This window comes from Myotis davidii, unplaced genomic scaffold (assembly GCF_000327345.1).
Source record: "Myotis davidii unplaced genomic scaffold, ASM32734v1 scaffold581, whole genome shotgun sequence".
Taxonomy (NCBI): domain Eukaryota; kingdom Metazoa; phylum Chordata; class Mammalia; order Chiroptera; family Vespertilionidae; genus Myotis; species Myotis davidii.
Genome location: NW_006291426.1, coordinates 636,439 through 658,224, shown reverse-complemented (window position 1 = coordinate 658,224; position 21,786 = coordinate 636,439). Strand labels below are relative to the sequence as shown.

At 38.2% G+C, this 21,786-nt stretch overlaps 1 protein-coding gene across 2 annotated transcripts in view; it reads left to right on the top strand.

Moving 5' to 3' along the window:
• Window positions 1–21,786, top strand: part of CRADD (CASP2 and RIPK1 domain containing adaptor with death domain) — a 185,798-nt gene that overhangs the window by 41,143 nt on the left and 122,869 nt on the right. The gene's annotated exons all lie outside the window — the stretch shown is intronic.

Genomic DNA, 21,786 nt, shown 5'->3' with positions numbered 1-21,786 from the left:
GAGATACAAAAACAATTAGTTCCTAAAGGAATTCGAGGCTCTCAGGAGAGATGGACACATGAACAAACATGGTACCATGTGACAGAGGCAGTATAGGCACATGTACAAGCAACAAAGGAGGCAATGATGACAGGGTTGGGACAAGTGAAGGTAGTGGCATATATTGAAGAATAAGTTAGAGTTTGCTATGTGCACAAAGTTGAAGAGGGTATTATAAAGAGAGGAATCAGTATATGGAGAGATAAGAAGACATGAATTATCATGGTGTGTGCAGGGAACTCCAATAGATATTGCTAGATTAGAGACCCATGCACAGGTAGGGTCCCTAGGTCTGGCCAGTGATCAGGGACAATCAGGACCTTCCTTCCCCCGGCTGCTGGCTGCCAGCTGGGGCCTTCCTTCATTCCATGCTGCCCCTGCATTCTGTGCCGCCCCCTGGTGGTCAGCGCATGTCATAGCGAGTGGTCGAACTCTGAGTTGGTTGAACTCTCGAGGGGACAATTTGCATACTAGCCTTTTATTATATAGGATTATTAAGTACAAAGGCTCTTGTGATGTCTGGCAAGGCCAAGGTGGGTTATGGAATCTCCTTCTTTGGGGTCTTAAGAATCGTAACAAGGATTTCATATCTGCTTAATTATGGTTGGGATGGTATTTTTGCCAGAGGTAGAGACATATACTGTATGTATCAGATAAAATTCAATGATTGTTATGTAAACACTGAAATTGTATTAATTAATTTTAAAAAAGACTCAAACTTTGTACTTTTCTGTATTTGCTATTTTGTTATATACAGCTTTCATTCACCTGACGATGGCAGTCTTTTGTATGAGACTTTGCTCCCTCTTAGTGAAACAAATGCCTTTATAAAATGCAGTACAAATGCAGTGTCACCCTTTCCCCATGGAGGGATGATTTCTTTTGCAGCAGAGGTAGTTCCTTGGGAATCGGAGTAAGAGTCAGAGAAAAATGGGAGGTGACCTCTCCTTTGTCCATCTTTGGCTACCTGGGAATTATTTTTTTTAATTTTTTTTTATTTTTATTTTTTATTACAAAGGGTATTACATATGTGTCCATTTTTTCCCCCCGCCCTAGACAGTCCCCTAGCCTCCCCTATTCCCCAGTGTCTTATGTCCATTGGTTATGCTTATATGCATGCATACAAGTCCTTTGGTTGATCTCTTACCCACCCCCCCAACCCTCCCGGCCTTCCCGCTGCAGTCCGATGTTGCTCTGCCTCTGTATCTATTTTTGTTCAGGCGTACTTTACCAATGTCTGAAATGAACTGTTCATCTGCTGATGGGCACTTAGGCTGTTTCCAGATCTTAGCCATGGTGAATTGTGCTGCTATGAACATAGGGGTGCATATATCCTTTCTGATTGGTGTTTCTGGTTTCTTGGGATATATTCCTAGAAGCGGGATCACAGGGTCAAATGGGAGTTCCATTTGTAGCTTTTTGAGGAAACTCCATATTGTCTTCCATAGTGGCTGCACCAGTCTGCATTCCCACCAGCAGTGCAGGCTACCTGGGAATTAAATGGAACCTTGGACACTATATAACTCTAAATCATCCATGTGGCTTGGTTCACAGCCTTCCCAGGCCGAGGTGCCGGGTAGTCAGTTTATAGTTCTAAGAACTGGAGCAGGACTGCTGTGCTTGCAGATGCATACTTTTTATGGAATAGGGGATGCTGTTTAGGGAATTTAGGCAGCTGGAACCTGCTGCATTAGCAATTTGGACTAAGGAAGAATTTCAGAGTGAGAAAATAAAGCTCATTATGTAATTTCATTTGGGCATTTAGGAGCCTGAGAGGGGAGGGGAGGAGAGCATTATGAAGGCAAGCAGGAGAGTTTCATAAACAGCTCCCTCATTTTTACTGTAAGAGCTAGATTTAAATAGGGTGATCATGTGGCCCATTTTGAAAAGGGCAGTCGTATTCTGCTGTTTCTTAGCTGTCTGTCAGTTGGAAGAAAACAACAGCACTGCTCATTTTTTTGTGCAGAGTTGGAGGAAAAAACGAAGGGCTGGCAGAGAGGGGTGAGAAGCTGGAGGATAGCGGAGAGGCCAAAGTGTCGGACTGTGGGGACAAGGACCTGAAGGAGCCCCGCTGGGCCTCGGGGACGGGGCCTGGAACTCTGTCTTTCCAAAGCCTGTTGACAGCCTCATTCTAATTTAGTCTTTTGTGGAATCTTCCACTAGATGCAGTTGCCAACTTCAGTCTTCCTAGAGAATAGAGCCTGCTGACTGTTATGAAGTCTACCCTGAAGGGCTGGCAGAGCAGGCCCGTTCTAAGAACTAGGATAACCCCAGCATGAAGTGAAATCCTCTCCTCCTTTAAGAAAACACTGGGTTCCTCACACCTGCCTCACCCACCCTCATTCCCAAGTCCCTGCAAAAGAAAACACTAGCCCTCAGCAAAACTAAAACTGACGTCACTGTAACCTTTGGTTATTCTTTTTTGTCCATAAAGCGTCAACCTCCTGTTTTATCTTCATAAACAACAGAAATCATCTTTCTTTCCAGAAAATCACAAAAGATAACAAACAGGGCCTGATTCAAACAGAATAAAATCATTAGTAAGTCAGAGAGTCTGGCTTTTTTTAAAAAAAAAAAGGAAAGAAAAAAAAAGTGTCCTCTCACTGGCTATAAAATGTATCTTTAAGGGGCAATCATTTAAATTACTGGTGGTTTCTTTCTGCATCGTACTAACTTACATTAGTAAAGTGTGATTTGAAAGGATATAGGGAGTTTGGGAATGGATACTTTTATAGTTTTTGGTTTTTCCCCTGCTTCTGACAGCAGAATACATAGGTATTTGACTGTAGAGATACTTGAGCTGAGCTATTCTGATTGACTTGGACAGTATTCAGGACATAGTGGCAAGTGTGGTGCCATGGGATAGGCAGGTACCCTGATAAAGAACCAGGCTGGCCGTACATACTTTCTTTTCTTGTCTTTCCTACACTCAAATGTGAAGACTTTGAGCAGTGGTAATATAGCCTTGTCTCCTTTAAAAAATGTGTACTCTACTCATTGCCAACACAGATTTGAGGTTGGTACCCACTAACCTTAACAGGACATGTATATTAAAGTATATAACATATATTATTTAAAATACAATACAATGTATTATTTAGATTTTGTAAATTATCCTGTTTTTAGGATATGCCACTGGGTTAAATTTGTCTGAACTACTGAGATTTAGATTATCTGGATTTTATTGGCAGTGAGGATTTCTTTTTTAAAAAGCTATTAAGATTAAATATGAAAAAAATAAAAAAATATTAAATATCACTATCACATAAATCTTTCTAGGAAAATATAATTGAAAGCATCAAGGCTATCTTCTATAGTTGGTGGTTTCTATTATGCTGGTTCTCAGAGCTCTGACAGCGTGATTGAATTTAAAAAGATAAATAAAAATAAAACTTGTAGTTTTGAAATGGAGAAGGGGAAAGACCCTGGAAATTGTCTTGTTTTTAAAATAGTCATTCTCATCTTAAAAATAGGAAGAAAAAAAATTATTTTTCATTTATTAAGAAATCAAGCTTGTACTTTTGAACTAATATAAAGACCAGTCAATATATTATAGGTAAACATTAATAATCATTATAGAGGCTACTAATTACAATTATCTTGATTTATTGTAAATATGCCTTCAATGTCCTTCTTTATTACCAATCATTTTCCTTAGTGATAAAAAGGTCTTCATTAAAACATTTTAAACATTTATTTTGAAGTATCTACCTTTATAAGTTTAGTGCTTTTATAGCATAATTTTTGTTTTTTATTTTAGTATACAAATGATAAATAAAAACTTTACTGGGGGAGTTTGGCCAAATATATAAAGGTATATAGAAGGGAAAATATATTTAACTAAAACTGTACACATTTTTACAACAGAGTATATGGCACTTGGATTCAGAGTTTTAACTAGTAGTAACCTCATCTGCTTAGTAATGATTTAAAAAAAAACATCTGCCCAGGAAGACCAGGCACTCAACTAGATATTTAACTTCGAAAAGCTAAAATTAGATAATAAAGTAGGAAAATTAGAATAATTTTTTAAAAATCAACATCTAAATATTTCTCGTTTTCTTTAACATTTCAGTTAAATTTGGAGCAATCCCAGAAATGAGATACCCGTTAGCTATGTGAAAGGAATTCTGAAGACTAAAGCTATCCACATTTTTCTATGGCATGAAGACTCTTTTTTCAAAAAATAACTTGGAGGAGGATTTTTAAATCTGTTAATCTTCCCTAATGTATGATTTACCAAAGGTTTTGTTTTAATAAAAGTTTTTATAAGAAGCTTTCTGATTCAATTCATTTTTGTTTGTAGATTGTTTGATTGTTACTGTGATTAATACATGAAAATAAGGTAGAATGGAATATATTTTATGAAGCCATATTCTTAAATTAACATCAATACCTACCTAGAAAATATAGAAGTCACACTTAATTATTCATAATGATTTTGAAATTCTCTGGTCACTTTTTAAAACGCCAACCAATAATATTGTGTGGCTAGTTATTCTTATAGTAGTTTAGTTATTTTTGTGTAAATATAGATTTTTCCTAATAGTTAGGAATAAGTCTACTTGTGATATAAAAGTAAGTCTATGCCTTTGATAATTTTGTTGTATAAAATACTGAATACCTGTTAAAAGCTGACTTTCGGTTTTAAAATAGCTCTGTAGTTTGGTGAGTCCTGCAAAGTTTCTGGCTTTCTCCATGGCCTGCCAGCCAAATAATTTTTGAAGCGTTTTTCTTTGCTTTCTTATAAACACTTAAAATTTTTATTTGCTTTTCCATAAGTCCAACTATTAAGTTAGAAAGCTCTGAAATTATTATGAAATTGCCCTTTCTTTTTTTCATATATCAAGGAGAAATGATAAATTTTGTGTATCCCCGAAGTTAAAACAGAAATACTTAGGGCTGCTATTTTCATGGAGCTGTATGCTTTATTACTGATGAAATGATTTTGTCTGATTGCCTTACTTTAAAATGAGTTTTGTTGTTTTCATGCTTCAGCAACATATTTATATCATGCTTAGGCAAAGATATTTAAATTTATTTTTGTTGAGAATATTTGTACATCTCGTACTCCCAAACTTGGGATAAATATAGAATCCTTTTTGGACTGCAGGTTATTGTCTGATTTACTAGAAAGCATGGCATGTAAAATAGTGGTTAAAGATTATGGAGTCCTGCCTTAAAAGTTATCAAGAAAAAAAGTTAAAATAATCAAGGAAGGTACGACTGCAGTCAAAACTTTATTTCTTCTGTGAAAGTCTGATCTCTCATAGGAAGCCGTGGCTCTTAATCTCAGCTATCAAAAATGTTTAAATATGAAAGTAAAGATAACATGAATGTGTAATACGTTCTGTACTGAAGGCCTACTGTTACCAAGGTGTATGGTTATTAATCTTGGTTTTATATTTACAAATTATATGGTATGTGATTAATTTGCAGATAAGGTCAATGGGGTTTAGAAAGAAGAGACTGGTAAAATATTACTCAGTCTGCTTGTTTTTGACTCTGGAAATGCTATTAGATAGTTTCACTCCTTTGTGTTCTCATAGCTGTGGTCAAGGTAAATAGGCTTAAAAAGAAAACATATTATTTTCTCCTTTGTAAAAATAAAAGGTCTGGGAAGTGCTTCTAGAGCTTACAGAGACGTGAATCCCCGGTTCTGAACTCACCACTCCTATGCTCCACCTTTCTACTTTGCCTGCCATCTGATTTGCAAGTCAATGTTATGGAAAGTTCTGTATTGTAATGCAACAAGCTTCGGCTTTGGGTCCTTGCTGGGATCTGTAACCCAAAGGCGCTATTCAAACCACATCGGAAAGAAAAATCTTTTTAAAACTTTGCCTTCACGTTAGCCCAAAACGTAGTTCTCGAGTAGCATCTGGCGGTGCTGGGTAATCCAATCTATTTTAATGCAAAGATTTTCCAAGAAGGCAGGAAACAGTCAAGGGGAAAGCTTTCGGGCATCTGCTGTTTCGTTTCCAGATCCCTTGTGTTAATTTAATGTTTCTAGGGAACTGGGCTCTTTCTATTTTCTCAGAATCCCTTCTCTAGGAACTGGTGAGTGCGGTGGCGCTGTTCGAACAGCAGATAAGCACCGCGGTTGGCTCGGGGCGCTTGGCGGTCCAGTGCAGCCGGGTCGGCGAGGCCGCGAGTCACCCTGCCGCCCCCAGGGCAGCTTCCTTCTCCCCTGCACATTACGCAAAGGCGGCGCCCGAGTGACAGAGGTATACTTGAAAGACGTGTTTATTTGCATTTGCCCAATTTGGCTTTAGTGAAAGGTAAATATGAAGTGATTGGCTCATTCTCACTCCACCAAAACCAGTGAAATTCAGCCAATCTCAAGGAAACAAACCAAAGCAAACACGAACCTGAGTGAAATGTGAATCTTGCATAAACACTTGCATTTGTGTTTGGGAAAGAGAATACAGGGCACACTGGCATTCCTTTCAATAGCCTGCCGCCCATCTTCTGTAAACTAGCAATCACAGGTTGCCGGGAAATTTCTTGTTATTGTGATGAGCAAGTTCCCCGGATTGATTTTGTTTTGAAGGGGCAGTTGGTACTAGTGGAGTCCTGTTTCTGTGCCACTCAAGGACATTAACAGGTTGTGTTCCGAGTCCCGTCAGGTTATCCAGGTCTTTCTCTCATTCTCATCTTCTACTTCAGAACCAGAGGGTACACCCAAACTTGACGTTCGAAAAGGAATTCTGCAGAATCAAAAATAAAAGGCTGTTCTTTAAAATAGTTTTGTTTTTGTATATTCTGTATGTATTATTCCTGTTTAGAAACTTGGACTGCTAATAATTTATGTTGCTGTGAAAATTGCCCTGCTTACCTAATGTTAAAGTTTAATGAGTTCACCTGGCATGCAGAATAATAGTAATTTAGCGAGTACTCTCGTAATGCCAGTGTTCTTGTAGCGGCCAGGATAACTGTTATTGAGTAGATCACATTTTGGAGTTGGAATATAGTGTGGAGGTCATGTAGGCTAATTTTTGTTGGAATTGTAAGAATCTCTTTTATAACATTTCTGACTGCCTTTCTTTTTTTTTAATCCTCACCCGAGGATATGCCTTTTATTGAGAGAGAGAGAGAGAGAGAGAGAGAGAGAGAAGGGAGAAAGTAGAGAGAGAGAAACATTGATGTGAGAGAGAAACATTGTTTGCACCCTGACCGAGATTCAAACCCTCGACCTTTTTGTATACCAGATGCTTCAACCAACTGAGCCCCACCTGCCAGGGCTTGACTGCTGCTTTCTAAGACACTTCATAGCATTGCTGGAGAGCTCTACTTATTAGAATGTCATTCCTTATATTAAATGGAATTTTCTGTTCTTGTCCCCCTTGGTTCTTGTTCTTTCTTAAATAATACTAATATAATATTATTCTTTTAAAAAATATTTTTAATTGAGTTTATTGGGATGACATTGCTTAATAAAATTATACAGGTTTCATGTATACAATTCTACAGTACATCATCTGTAGATTATATTGTGTGTTTACCACCCCAAGTTAAAATTATTCTTATTTATATATTTTAGTGATTGTGATATATACTTGACGATCATGATAAAATAAGAGATTAGATTCATAGTAATGATAGCCACATTTTAGGTTCCAAGTCCTTGCTTTATGCCCTATGAGCCTCCCTTGGAACTGCTTAGAAACAATGGCAGAATTTCCCATTTCAAGGTAGTACTTGAGATTAAACAATAAAATGTTGTATTGGCAACACTTTTTATTTAAAAAATCCCTTCAATGATTTCACACTTCTATTCTAATTGTATGTTCTATGTAATGTTCTCTGTTTTAGCTGAATTCATTAAATAAAGATAAATGAGTTTAATAGACTCAGAAATGCTAGTTTTGGGGGGTTTATTTATTTATTTAATTTACCTCTGTAATAGTTTTCTGTTGCTGCTATAACAAATTACCACAAAGTTAGTGGCTTACAACAACATTTATGTATCATCTCACCATTTCCGTGGTCAGAAGTTTGGGCACAATAAGGCTCTTCTGTGTTCTCTGCTCAGGGCCTCCCTCATAAAGCTGATGTCAAGGTATCACTAGGCCTGGGTTCTTATCTGGAGGTCCTGGGGAGAAAATCGACTTCTAAACTCATTGGCAGAATTCAGTTCTGTGTGGTTGCTTCCTTGCTACTTGTCAGCCAGGGTTCTTCCTCAGCTCTTCATTCTTGTAACTCATGGCCCTCTTCCATCTTCAAAGCCACTAATGGTGTGTGCACCCTCGTGCTTCAGATATCCCTACTTTCTCTTTCTGTTTTCTTCTGTTGCTTTTTAAGTACTCAGGTAGCCTGGTCGGCGATCAATGATTCTCCCTCATCATTAATGTTTCTATCTCTCTCTCCCTCTCCTTTTCTCTCTGAAATAAAAAAGTATATATATTTTTAAAAAATAAAGTATTCATGTAATTACCTTAGGCCCATCTGGACAATCCAGGATAATCTCTTTGAAGTCATCTGGTTAGTAACCTTACTTACACGGGAAAATCCTTTCCCTTCACAGCAGTACCTAGGTTTAGTGCTCGATTGAATAATTAGGGGATGAGAATCTTCGGAGAACATATTTAGAATTCTGTTTACCACACCTTTCTAAGTATAGCTTTCCTGTGGTGGCAATAGTCATAAACCATCATTTTAAAGAGATTTGAAACATCTTAATTCTCAAAACTTTTCAAGGTAAAATTAAAACTAAAAAGGCCAGTTAGCATCAAATATTGCTTATAAAGAATTTTTTAGAGGTTTAATAAAACAACATTCATTTATAAATTGTTTTATTTAAAAACTCAAACCTCTACATTGCAAAAACTTCCCTAATCTTCTTGTTTTGTTTTGCTTTGGCATTATAATAGGATAGCATCAGAAGCAGTCATTTTATGCCATTTTATAAACACTACTAACAATTGCATTTTAAAAACAGTGGTGTTCCTCTGCAGTCCCATTTTAGCCTCGGAGAGTTTGTGATATATTCAAATTAAATTCTATTGGAGTCTAGTTTTGGATAAGAGATCAGGTCCCCTGACCTAGCTGCCACTTACTCATACCTAAAATGTCCTTGAATATGCAACTTCCTCATTGTAGGGCACATGTAAAACCGCTCCTCACTTCTTATAGAGCTGCATGGTTCTTACAGTTTGGGGGAGGTGGAGGGTAGGCTTACATTGTATTTCCTAATTTACTATTTATAAATCTTGATTACCATTTGTTACTTAAATTCTAATTTTTTTCCTTCAGAAATTTTAACTAAACAACTCTTCAGAATATGGACTACACTTGGGAAAATTCTAGTGCTTTGGAACTACTGAAAAGAAAATCAAAAGACAATCACCAGATGCAGCAGTAGAACAGAAAGTGTTTGGCTTTCAGGGTAGTTTTATGAATACTCCTTGGGAGTTCCCCATCTTTCACTTACTCCAGTGTCTTCCAGTAACTCCAGCAAGTAGGAGGGCCTGGTGCGAGAAGTGGGGATGTCACAATCTCTGACTCAGATGTGCTCTGAGGAAGTAACTACTAGAGATATTTGGCAGTGGGATAGGCAGCACGTGTGCTGAGACTGGAAACTCAGTCTCCTCTGCCCTCAGGGTAACGTGATGGTCAAAGCTTAACCACATATCTTTGTGTGACTATATATATTTGAAACAGAGCATACCTAAGGTGCTTATTTTGCTTCCCCTACTTTATGATTATTTTCATGTCATGAATGATGGTCATGGCATTCGGTATAGAAGGTTTTAATTATGGCTCAGAATCCATGCATGTTTTTATAACTGGAAGTAAATGGATCTACGCCAGTACTTTATGAAGTGTACAATTACTTATTTATTTATCCATACTCTACTTTATTACAAAAATATTTTATGAAAATTTACACATACATACACACTTACCACTACCATTACTACCATCACCACATAAAAGAAATGAGGCAAAAAGAAAGTAAGGTCAGGAGAAAAATAATAAGGCTGGCATGGGTGGGGTTAGCGCAAAGAACATTTAGTATAAAATTCTATACAGGTGCTAGAACTAAGCTATACCGTTGGCTCTAGGTTTTCTAGCAGCCAACAGAAAATTGGAGATAGATAATAGGCTACAAGATTCATCACATTTGTAAGATGATTATAAGATGATTGGGATTTTCCCTTGAACTCATCTTGTATTGAAAAGGGCATTTGATGCTTTCCTTCTGCTAGAAAGATTAACTTTGAATTGCAATAAAAGTAATAAAAACATAATTCTGGCAAAAAGATAAATGAATAGAATGACAGAATGGGAGCAATTACAGGATTTCTAGTGTTGCATCTCTTTTCCTTGGTCCGTGTTCTAATATCCCAGCATTCTCCTCAGTGCACAGAGGTCTCCAAGAAGATTGGCCATTCTTTTCAAAAGCTGAAGACTTCCCTAAAGAGTCTGTGGGAATGGGAAGCAGAATCTGATCACCATTTTTTTTTCTTTTTTCAGAATGGAAAACTTCTACCATGAAGAATATATGTTGTTTATTTAAAAAATATATTTTATTGATTTTTTTACAGAGAGGAAGGGAGAGGGATAGAGAGTTAGAAACATTGATGAGAGAGAAACATTGATCAGCTGCCTCCTGCACACCCCCTACTGGGGATATGCCTGCAACCAAGATACATGCCCTTGACCGGAATCGAACCTAGGACCCTTCAGTCCGCAGGCCGACGCTCTATCCACTGAGCCAAACCAGTTAGGGCAAGAATCTTTCTTTATGTACATTTTTATGTAGCTTCCACCTTATGAATTGTGGTGTTCCAAAAGTTCATTTATAAGTTGCTTGTTTGAAATAAAAAATATATTTTCCCAAAGAAATGATGTTTACAACTTAATTTCAGATTTGCAATGAACCCAAGGTTCAAAGAGGTTAAATCTGAATAAATGCAGATCTATAATTCTGTATTCGAAGACTTTAAGGTCAGTTTTTGCTGACTTTGGATTTTTTTCCTTTTTTTGAGAGGGATAATACTGTGTATATATTAGTTATTACATAGCACTGCAGTGTGGTCTGGAGCAGGATACTATAGTCAAACACATTAATACTTCTGCAGTGAAACTGATGAATATTCACACTCAGTGGGATAAATAAAAACTATAAATAGCCTCATGTCAGTTCAGGTCGGGTCTTGTCGCCAAATGAATTCAGGCCAAATGAGTTCAGGTCAGGTCAGGTTTTGCTGCCAAATGAATTATGAAAAAACTTTTGGTTTTCAGAGCATTTTGGGTTTCAGATGAGTAGATCTCTATTATACTTTTTTTAAAAAATAAAAAAGCCACTGGTATTATAAATCCTAACCACAACATAATGTTATTTTATGGACAAATATGTCGAAATCCAATTAGGGAAGCCAATAAGTCATCAGTATGCCAATCCTGCAGCAAGAGTGAAGAGTTTCCATCCATCTGGCTGGAGTCAGAGCAGTGCCCTTCTTTAACCTAGGAGAGGGCTCTTGTCAGGTGCTGGTGAAGGTACAAGGCCAAGGGCAAGGGATAGGTAAGAAGCATGAGATGGGGAGATGGAAGAACAGGGGTGGGGACTTTCTTGTCTCCTATTATTCATTTCTCTACTCTTTTCACCTTCCTTTTCTCTTAATTTTTCTTTCCTTCCAATGTTAGGGCAAGGAGCACGATATCAGTGTGACATTTTCCCTCCCCTCTACTCCCATCCTTTTCCCAAACTGCCTATCTATATATATAAAAGCCTAAGTGACCATCCGACCATCTGACTGGTAGCTATGATGAACAATGACCACCAGGGGGCAGACTACCATGCTCCAAACAATAGCTATGATGTGCACTGACCACTAGGGGGCAGACGCTTGACGCAGGAGCTGCGGTGACTTGGCAGCTGTGGTTCTCAGGTGACGCACCTGGATCCAGAGAGGACGGAGCCCGATTCTGGGGTGCGTCACCTGAGAACCACCCTCTTGCAATCCGGGACCCCTTGGGGGATGTCAGAGGGCCAGTTTTGGCCCTAATCCCACAGGCTAGGCCGAAGGATGCCACTGGTGCATGAATCCATGCACTGGTCTTGTCCTATCTAATAAAGAGGGAATATGCTAATTGACCCTCACACAGTCACAAAGATGGCGGCACCTACAGCCAATAAGGAGGGAATATGCTAATTGACTGCCACACCCTCAAAGATGGCGATGCCCACAGTCACAAGATGGTGGAGCTTAGTCCCCTCAGCCCTGCTAGGACGGCAGGTGCACAGCAAGTCTGGGGCCGCCCTCAGGCAGGCCCGGCCTCTCCCTGTGCCTGCCTCCAGAGTCCCCCAGTCCCCTCAGGCCTCCCCACCCCCCAGCTTCCCAGGGCTGGCCCGAGGTGCAGGCAAGCCTCGGATGTTGGCTACCCAACTGCCCAGGTCCACCTGAGGCTCAGTTAACCAGGGCCAGCCAAGGCTTGCGCTGCCGGCAGTGGCAGCAGCAGAGGTGTGATGGGGCGTTGCCTTCCCCTGATGCCAGGTTGCCTCCCGCCCCTGAGGGCTCCCGGACTGTGAGAGGGGGCAGGCCGGGCTGAGGGACCCCCTCTCCAGTGCATGAATTTTCATGCACTGGGCCTCTAGTAAAGATAATAAATGGTGCCAGAAATAATATTGTTTTTAAAGTTAGTTAAATCTTGTTACCTCTGCCACCCTCTAGCTGTATGACCTCAGGTGATTTGCTCAACTTGTAAAATGGGTAAAAAAAATCGATCCGCTTCTTATGGTAGTTGAGAAGACTTTAGGTTCTGAGATCATTGTGATGCTATACCCAAGTGCCTCACACAGAATAGGTGTTCAATAAGTGCTGGTATCTATCCTTCAGCATTGTTGTCCCCTCTCATATCTTCCAGTAATTCTATAGAAAGTTTTTGGAAGAAAGAACAATCTCCAGGCTGTCTGGGAGTTAGGTGGGAAGCAGCTATATTTTGGGCTTACCTGAAGCAGTTTGCAGCCACGAAGGCTGATGTTGCCCCATTGGCCAGAGACAAACAGGAGTCCACAGTAAGCCTTGTAAAAATATTGTTGACAGTATTACAGATGTCTCCCATTTCCCCTTCCCCTTTTACTCCCTACAACCAGCCCCTACCCACCCACTACCGGTCTTCACCATCCTATTGTATGTGTCCATGGGCTATGCATATCTATAATAATAAAAGGGTAATATGCTAATTAGGCCAGACATCTTCCAGACGTCTTTCTGGATGTCCTCCCTGACAAAGTCAGGGCTGGAGGGAAGCCAGTCCTGGTCCTGGGTACCTGCCAGCGGTCAGAGGAGGGAAGCAGCCCAGGTCCTGGGTGCTGGAGGGAAACTGGTGCCGACAGCCAGGGGAAGGAAGGCCTACTCTTGCACGAATTTTTGTGCATTGGGCCTCTAGTAAGCATATTAGTTCTTTGGTTTATCTCTCCTCATCCTCCCACCCCACATCGAGATATGCCAGTCTGTTCCATGCCTTCATGCTTTGGGTCTTATCTTGTTGGTCAGTTTGTATTGTTCATTAGATTCCACAAATAAGTGAGATCATATGAAATTTGTCTTTCTCAGATAGACTTATTTCACTTAGTATAATAGTCTCCAGGTCTATTCATGCTGTTCCAAAGGGTAAGTTATCCCTCTTTTTTATAGCTGCATAGTATTCTATTGTGTAAATGTCCCACAGCTTTCTTATTCATTCATCTACTGATGGGGACTTGGGCTGTTTCCAAATATTAGCTATTGTAAATAATTCTATGAACATAGGGGTTTATATATGCTTTCTGATTGGTGTTTTGGGGTTTTTAGGATATAGTCCCAGAAATGGGATCACTGAACCAAACGGAAGTTCCATTTAAACATTTTTGAGGAAACTCCATACTGTTTTCCATAGTGGCTGCATCAATCTGCATTCCCAACAGTAGTGAACTGGTGTTCCCTTTTCTCCACACCTCTGCCAGCACTTGCTTGTCTTCCTTTTGTTGAGTTGTATGAATACTTTATATGTTTCAGATATTAACCCCTTGTCAATTGTTATATCACCTCTTTGATTTCTAATTTTATTTATTTGGGTCCTCTCTCTTTGTTTGTTGATGAGTCTGGCTAAAGTTCATCAATCTTGTTTATCATTTCAAAGAACAGCTCTTGGATTCATTGATCTTTTGTACTCTGTGTGTGTGTGTGTGTGTGTGTTTATGTATGTTCATTTTTTTAGTGTTTATGTCATTTATTTCTGCTCTGATCTTTATTATTCCCTCCCTTCTACTTCCGTTGGGCTTTTATTCCTGTTCTCTTTCCAATTTATTTATTTGTAGTGTTAGATAGTTTATTAATGCTTTTTCTTGTTTCTTGAGATAGACCTGTAGTGTTATGAACTTCTCTTTAAGGACTGCTCTTGCCATGTCCCATAGGTTTGGGATGGTTGTGTGTTCATTTTCATTTATTTTTAGGAAGTTTTTAAATTCTTGTTTGATCTCATTGGTATTCCACTTATTGTTTAATAACATGCTATTTAGCCTCCATGTGTTTGAGTGTATTTGAGGTTTTTTTATTTATTTATTGTAATTGATTTCTATCTTCATGCCATTGTAATCTGAGAAGGTGCTAGGTATGATATCAATAATCTTGAATTTGTATAGTTGTTTTTTTTTGTATGTGTGTGTGTGTGTGTGTTCTAACATGTGGTCTCTCTTTGAGAACACTCCATGTATGCCTGAGAAGAATGTATTTCTGTTGCTTTGGCATGAAATGTTCTGTAAATATCAGTTTGATCTATCTGATCTAGTGTGTCATTTAAGGCCTCTGTTTCCTTGTTGATTTTTTATCTGGAAGATCTATCCAGTGATATTATTGGGGTGTGAAAGTCCCCTATTATGACTTGTTGTCGATCTGTCCCTTAAAGTCCATCAAGAGGTTTATATATAATTTGGGTGCTCCTGTATTAGGTGCATAAATGTTTACTAGGGTTATATTTTCTTGTTGAATCATTTCCTTTAGTACTATAAAGTGGCCTTCTTTGTCTCTTGTTATGGCCTTTGTTTTGAAGTCAATTTTATCAGATATGAGTATTGCTACCCCAACTTTTTTTTCCATTTCCATTTGTGTGGAATATTTTTTCTATCTGTTTAGTTTCACTCTGTATCTTTTGTCCTGAGGTGGGTCTCTTGTAGTCAGCACACATATGGGTCATATTTCCTTATCTATTCAATCACCCTATGTCTTTTTATTGGAGCATTTAATCCATTTACATTTGAGGTTATTATTGATAGGTCTTTATTGCCATTTTTCTTTTCTTTTACTTTCTGTGATCCTCATTCTCTCCTTTTTTCTTCTTAAAGCAGTCCCTTTAACATTTTTTGAATTGCTGGTTTGGTGGTAATGAGCTCCTTTAACCTGTTTTTGTCTGGGGAGCTTTTTATTTCACCTTCAATTTTAATGATAGCCTTGCTAGATACAGTAGTCTTGGATTCAGGCCCTTGCTTTTCATTACTTTAATACCTGATGCCATTCCCTTCTGTCCTGATGTGTTTCTATTGAGAAGTCAGCTGACATTGTAATGGGAACTCCTTTGTAGGTAATTTTCTGTCTCTCTCTTACCGTTTTTAAGATTCTTTCTTTGATATATATATATATATCAGAGAGGAAGGGAAAGGGAGAGAGATAGAAACATCAATGATGAGAGAGAATCATTGATTGGCTGCCTCCTGCCCTTGACCAAAATTGAACCCAGGACCCTTCAGTCCACAGGCCGATACTCTATCCAAACTGGCTACGGCTTTCTTTGTCTTTAACATTTGCCACTTTAATTATGATGTGTCTAGGTTTGGTCTCTTTGGGTTCTTCTTGATTGGGACTCTGTGTGCCTCTTGAACTTGTGTGACTTTTTCCTTCACCAGGTTGGAGAAGTTTTCTGTCATTATTTGTTTGACAGAAGAAACAGATTCTCTGTTCCTTGCTTATATTCTTCTCTTTCTGGTATTCCAATAATATGGATGTTATGTTTTATGTTGTTCTAGAGCTCCCTTAAGCTATCCTCCTGCATTTTAATTATTTTTTGTATTTGCTGCTCTAACTGGGTATTTATTTCTATCTTGTCTTCCAGATTTTGATTTCGATCCTCTGCTTCATCCAATCTATTTTTAATTCCTTCTAGTGTGTTCTTGATGCCAAATACATTATTCTTCATTTTGTCTGGTTCTTGTTCATGGTTTCTATTTCCTTTTTCATGCTGTTGTAATTTGCACTCAATTCCTTAGGTATCTTCATAATCATTACTTCAAACTCTCCATCTAATGTTGAGTGCCTCCATTTCATGTAGTTCTTTTTCTGGAGATCCCCCCTTTTCTTTCATTTTTTTTCTCTTTTTCTTTCCAATTTAGCTGTCTTTTTGTATTTGTTTCTATGTATTAGATAAAACTGTTATATCTCCCAGTCATTGTGGGATGGCCTTATCTAGAAAGTGTCTTGAGGGAGTCCAGTGATGCAGACTCTTTGACCTCCTGAGTTGGTTGCTCTAGGGATTCCCCTTGTGTGTGTTATTTGAGTTTTCCTGTTGTAATTGGAATTTGATTATTGATGTTCCTTTCTTGAGAGGGATCTCCCATCTGACTTGCTGACAGTGAGGCTTAACCCCAACCTTGCCGAGCCAGCTGTTATACAGGTGCTGACAGAACAGGACAGGACACAATAGGATCAAACCAAAAACACCACAAATATCAAGCTATGCAAAGCAGCAACAGGAAAGTTTAAGCAGGAAAAAGAAGAGAAAGCAAAGAAAAAATAAAAATGATACTAAAAGTCACAAGACCAAAGATTTAGAGGTGGTATGAAGAAAAAGAGAGAAAGCTGGAGAAGGCAATATGCAAGCAAGAAGGAATCTTAAAGAACTAGTATAGGAATAAAAAAAAAGGAAACAGAAAAGAAATGAAATAATAATGATGAATTTAAAATGTAATAAGAATGGATATATTAAGATGTAGATAGGAAAAGTTAAATGCAAAAAAAGAAAAGAAGAGAAAAATAAAATAAGAAAAATTAATAATACAATAAAAAGAGACAAAAAGAGAATAGAATCAAAGTAAAGAAAGAAATTAGAGATGTGCAAGAAAAAAGAGAAGCAAGAAAACAAGAGGGAAAAACAAACAAACAATAAAAACAAAGCCATTCACACACACACACACACACACACACACACACACACACAAACCAAATCCACATACACTTATACATTCAAAAACATTTTGGTGCACATTTGTGGAGCTCACTGGATTTTGCTCTGATGTTGTTGAATCTGGTTCCTTTGTGTGTCTGTCCTGGGCCTCCCAGGATCTTCTCTTGCTAAATACTGAATATTGGAGGGCTGGAGGGCTGGGGGGCGGGGTCCCACAGGTGCACAAATTTTGTGTACCAGGCCTCTAGTTCAGCCATAAAAAGGATGAAATAGCACCATTTGCAATAATATGGATAGACCTTGAGAACATTGTGCTAAGTGAAACAAGTCAGTCAGAGGAAGCTAAGAACCATATGATTTCACTCTTATGTGGGATATAAAACTGAAACTCATGAACATAAACAGCAGTGTGGTGGTTGCCAGAGGGAAGGGGTGGGGGAAGAAAGGGGTCCTAATATAATGTGACAGGAAAAGATTTGACTTTGGGTGGTTGGCACATGGTGCAATATACAGATCTTATAACATAGAAACCCACACCTGAAACTTATATGTTCATGTTGGCCAATTGTCACCTCAATCAATTTAACAAAAAAAAGAAAAAGAAAAAAAAAAGGAACCTCTAGAAATTTTACAACTATTCTAGGAATTTTCCATGGGCCCTGTTTTGTGGCTAGCTAGTTCTTCACATTGACTACATGTATCCTTTCAATAATATTTAAGTGTTTAGGGTATGTTAGGCACTGTTCTAGGGCTATAATGGTTAAAGACATAGATAAGATCTCTACTGTCATGGAAAAAAATGAGGGTACTATATTAGAAAATAATAGGGTGTTGATGGGTGGGTGTGGTTGAGGTTCCTTCAGATAAGGTGGTCAGGGAAAGTCTGCTCAAGGAGATGATATTGAAGATGAGTCCTGGAGGATTGGTAGGAGTTAGGCACACCAGGAACTTCATAGAGAGAGGACCCAATAAGTTCAAAGGACCTAAGATAGGGAGGAGCTTGGTGTGTCCTAGGACCTGTTGGAAGCTGTTTTGTTGTAGCTTCATGAGCGAAGGGGAGAGGATCAGGGATGGAGGAAAAGGCAGGCTGGGGCTCGATCTTGCTGAACTGTGTAAGCTCTGGACAGGAGTTGTGTGAATTTCAAAAAATAAGAAGCCACTGAAGGTTTTTAAGTGTGGGGTGGGAGTGGGGAGTCATGATTTGCATAAATAAGACTCCACTTTGCCTCACAATTCGATGTCATGCAGTATTAACCAGCAGAGTGCTAGGCTCCTTTGGTAATATTCCAGTGTTCCCATTTTCCACTCAAATATAAATGACTTGCAGTCACTTGTCTCTCTTTATTGTTAAATTTTTTTTCTTCAAATCCAATGAACTGTCATCATTAATTTAGCTTTTTGGTGAAAGAATACATGACCAGTCACCTCTGTAATGTTGAGCAATTCTCCTATTACCTGTGTTTTTGTTTCCTACTATGGATTTTTTTCTGTTTATCTTCCAACACACCCATCCCTTGCTACCAGCTTTTACATGCCGCCTCTTCTAATCCTTTTTGTTTTCCTTCCAAGTTTTGAATTGTGATAGAGTTTTTTTTTTGTGTGTGTGTGTGCTCATTTCTTAAATGACCTTTGGGGCATTCTCTCTTGGCCACGCAGATTTCCTGTATATACCTCAGTTCAATACAACCACCAAACACAGCTCCTTGAACATAGTAGGTATGCAGTGAAGCTTTTTAATATAAACCAATGACCCTTTTGGAGGAAGATCTTCTGGGCTTTGTGATGAACAGGAAGATGAATATGTTATGTTGATGCCCTTAAACCTATTGTCTAAGCAGGGTCACTTCAGAACCTAAAGTCAGTGTTTGGCATAGAGCCATAATAAGGGAAATGAGTAAAGTGTGGAGGGACTGGGAATATAACTGTGACACTCGATCTAGTTTCTGTTCAGGCTTTTTAATTAGGTGGATTGGATTTTTTTAGGGAGAGAGAGGTATAGTTGTCATCTTTATGGACAGCTGGATGAGATTTTTATTTATATTAAGAAAAGTGATCTGAAAATTGGTAATAAGATAACAAAATGAAGGTATAATCTTTCAAAGTCAAAATATAGCATGTCTAACAAAACCTAAGTGTCATCTGATTATCTAGAAAGTATAACTTTGTCTTACTTACTATTTGCTATTAATTAGTACTCACTGTGTTAAAGTTAGAAGTTTAACTTACAGAAAATTGTTGTGAAGCAAATGATTTCTTGCAGGTAGAAAGATAACCACAAATTTAAGTTTTATTGCTCTATAGAATATTAACTAGTTTTGTATATAATTTAGCAATCTTGTACCAGAATTTTAAAAAATGCACTATATCAACTTCTTTGCCACCTTGCTGTTTTTATCATGAGTTACATGTCTTTAACATGTGCTCATTATATATGTGTATGCACATTATATAACCTTTAAAATTGTTTCAACTTTCACATTAAGTACTAAGACATGAATGTATATGTCACTATCCAAATTACCTAGTTATGTGCTACCAAAAAATTTCTGAATAGAAATATCATAGATGTCACAATGGGGGGAATTACACACAGAAGTAAAAATGTCACTAACAGAAAACCTGTACTGTAATTAAGAGGTCCTCTGAGGGCATCTGTCCCTACAGTATACACAATTTAATGAATTTTAGGCCAGTCTCAGGGAAGGCTCTCATTGAACTGGGAATACTGGTCTGTATTCACCATACGCTTTCATGTATGGTGGGAAAAATAAATAAGTAAACTTGAGAGACATTCCACAAATACAAATCTTGCTTCTTTGACCTTAAAAAACACACACAACACAACAGCATGAACACAGTTACAGGAGTTGTTTACCACAAAGACCATTAGCATCAGAAGTCACTAAGTACAGATCACAAAAATTTCACCAGTCACATTTGAAAGTGCAGTGCTGGATGGTGCTTATTTCCTCAAAGTTCCTTTCATACAAAGAAGGCAGGCTGTCTCTAGCTGATGCCTTATAAAGTTCAATGAAAGTCACTATTAAGCCTATATAGTATGTGTTCTGCCCCATTAAAAACCTAAGAAAAGGAAGATTAATATTGTATTTGAACAGATGACACATTAAGAGAAAAAATGAGGAAATAAAACATTCATTTATTAGTTTTTGGTAAATTGTTACCTTCCCGATCACTGCTTAAAGGACTCCTTGTACAGACTTCAGCCAGGGTTTTAGTATAATGCTTTACGCACTTGACTCTAAACCCTTATCCTTGACTACTACTCTCAGGATTGCTCTGCAACTTCACTCTCCTTTCCAGAGATTTATTCTCCACTGCAACAGTGATTTCATACTGTAGTTATGTGAGGGTGTTTATATACCTTGTTTGCTAGGAATTTTTATGCCTGTTTTGTCAATACCATTCTTAATAGGGCTCCTTTTCGCTCCCAGAAGTACCCCTGTTTCTATTATAAATTATATGGTCACCCTACTTTGGCCAGGTGTGGTTAAGACTTATTTACCTAAGTCTTATCGACTTTCTTTGGTCTCTCTGTCCCTTTTTTCCTTCCCAACATGTGGCAGAAGCCCCCCTAGCCCCCAAAGGAGAGCCAACAGCCAAATGAGTGTGTTTTCCAATCAATGTTATTGTTATTTTTTTCCTTTTATAAGGAACACCCTTGTTTATTCATGTATTATAATAGCTAGTATTAATTGAACACTCAGTATGTTCCTGATACTGTTCATTATTAGGAATAACTTTGTTTTTTTAAAAAAATATATATTTTTATTGATTTCAGAGAGAAAGGGAGAGGGAGAGAGAGATAGAAACATCAATGATGAGAGAGAATCCTTAATGGGCTGCCCCCTGCCCCCTGCATACAACCCGGGCATGTGCCCTGACCAGGAATTGAACCCTGATCTCCTGGTTCATAGGTTGACACTTAACCACTGAGTCATGCCAACAAGGCAGTATTAACTCAGTTTTCACAACCACCTTATGAGACAGTACTAATATTATGTCCACTTTACAAAATTACATAGATAAATAACTTGTCATGGGTCCAACAATATGGAGCATAGCTTTGAACCCAGTCAGCCTTACTTTAGATTCTATGCCAGGGGTGGGCAAACTTTTTGACTCGAGGGCCACAATGGGTTCTTAAACTGGACCAGAGGGCCGGAACAAAAGCATGGATGGAGTGTTTGTGTGAACTAATATAAATTCAAAGTAAACATCATTACAAAAAAGGGTACGGTCTTTTATTTCAATAGTTTTATTCATTTCAAACGGGCCAGATCCGGCCTGTGGGCCATAGTTTGCCCACGGCTGTACTATGCTGTTAGCTACCAGTTTATATGTATTGTTTATTCAAGTGTATGTACTTCATGGACCTAGTATAAATTGATAGTTAACATCTAGTGGCTTATTTGTCAGCTAGCAAGTTAGCAATGTAAAGTTTTATATTAGTTATGTGTCACTATGTAACTAACTAATTACCCCCAAATCTAACAGCTTAAAACAGCAAGCACTTACTATCTCACACAGTTTCTCCTGGTCAGAGATTTATTAGTACCTTAGTTAGGT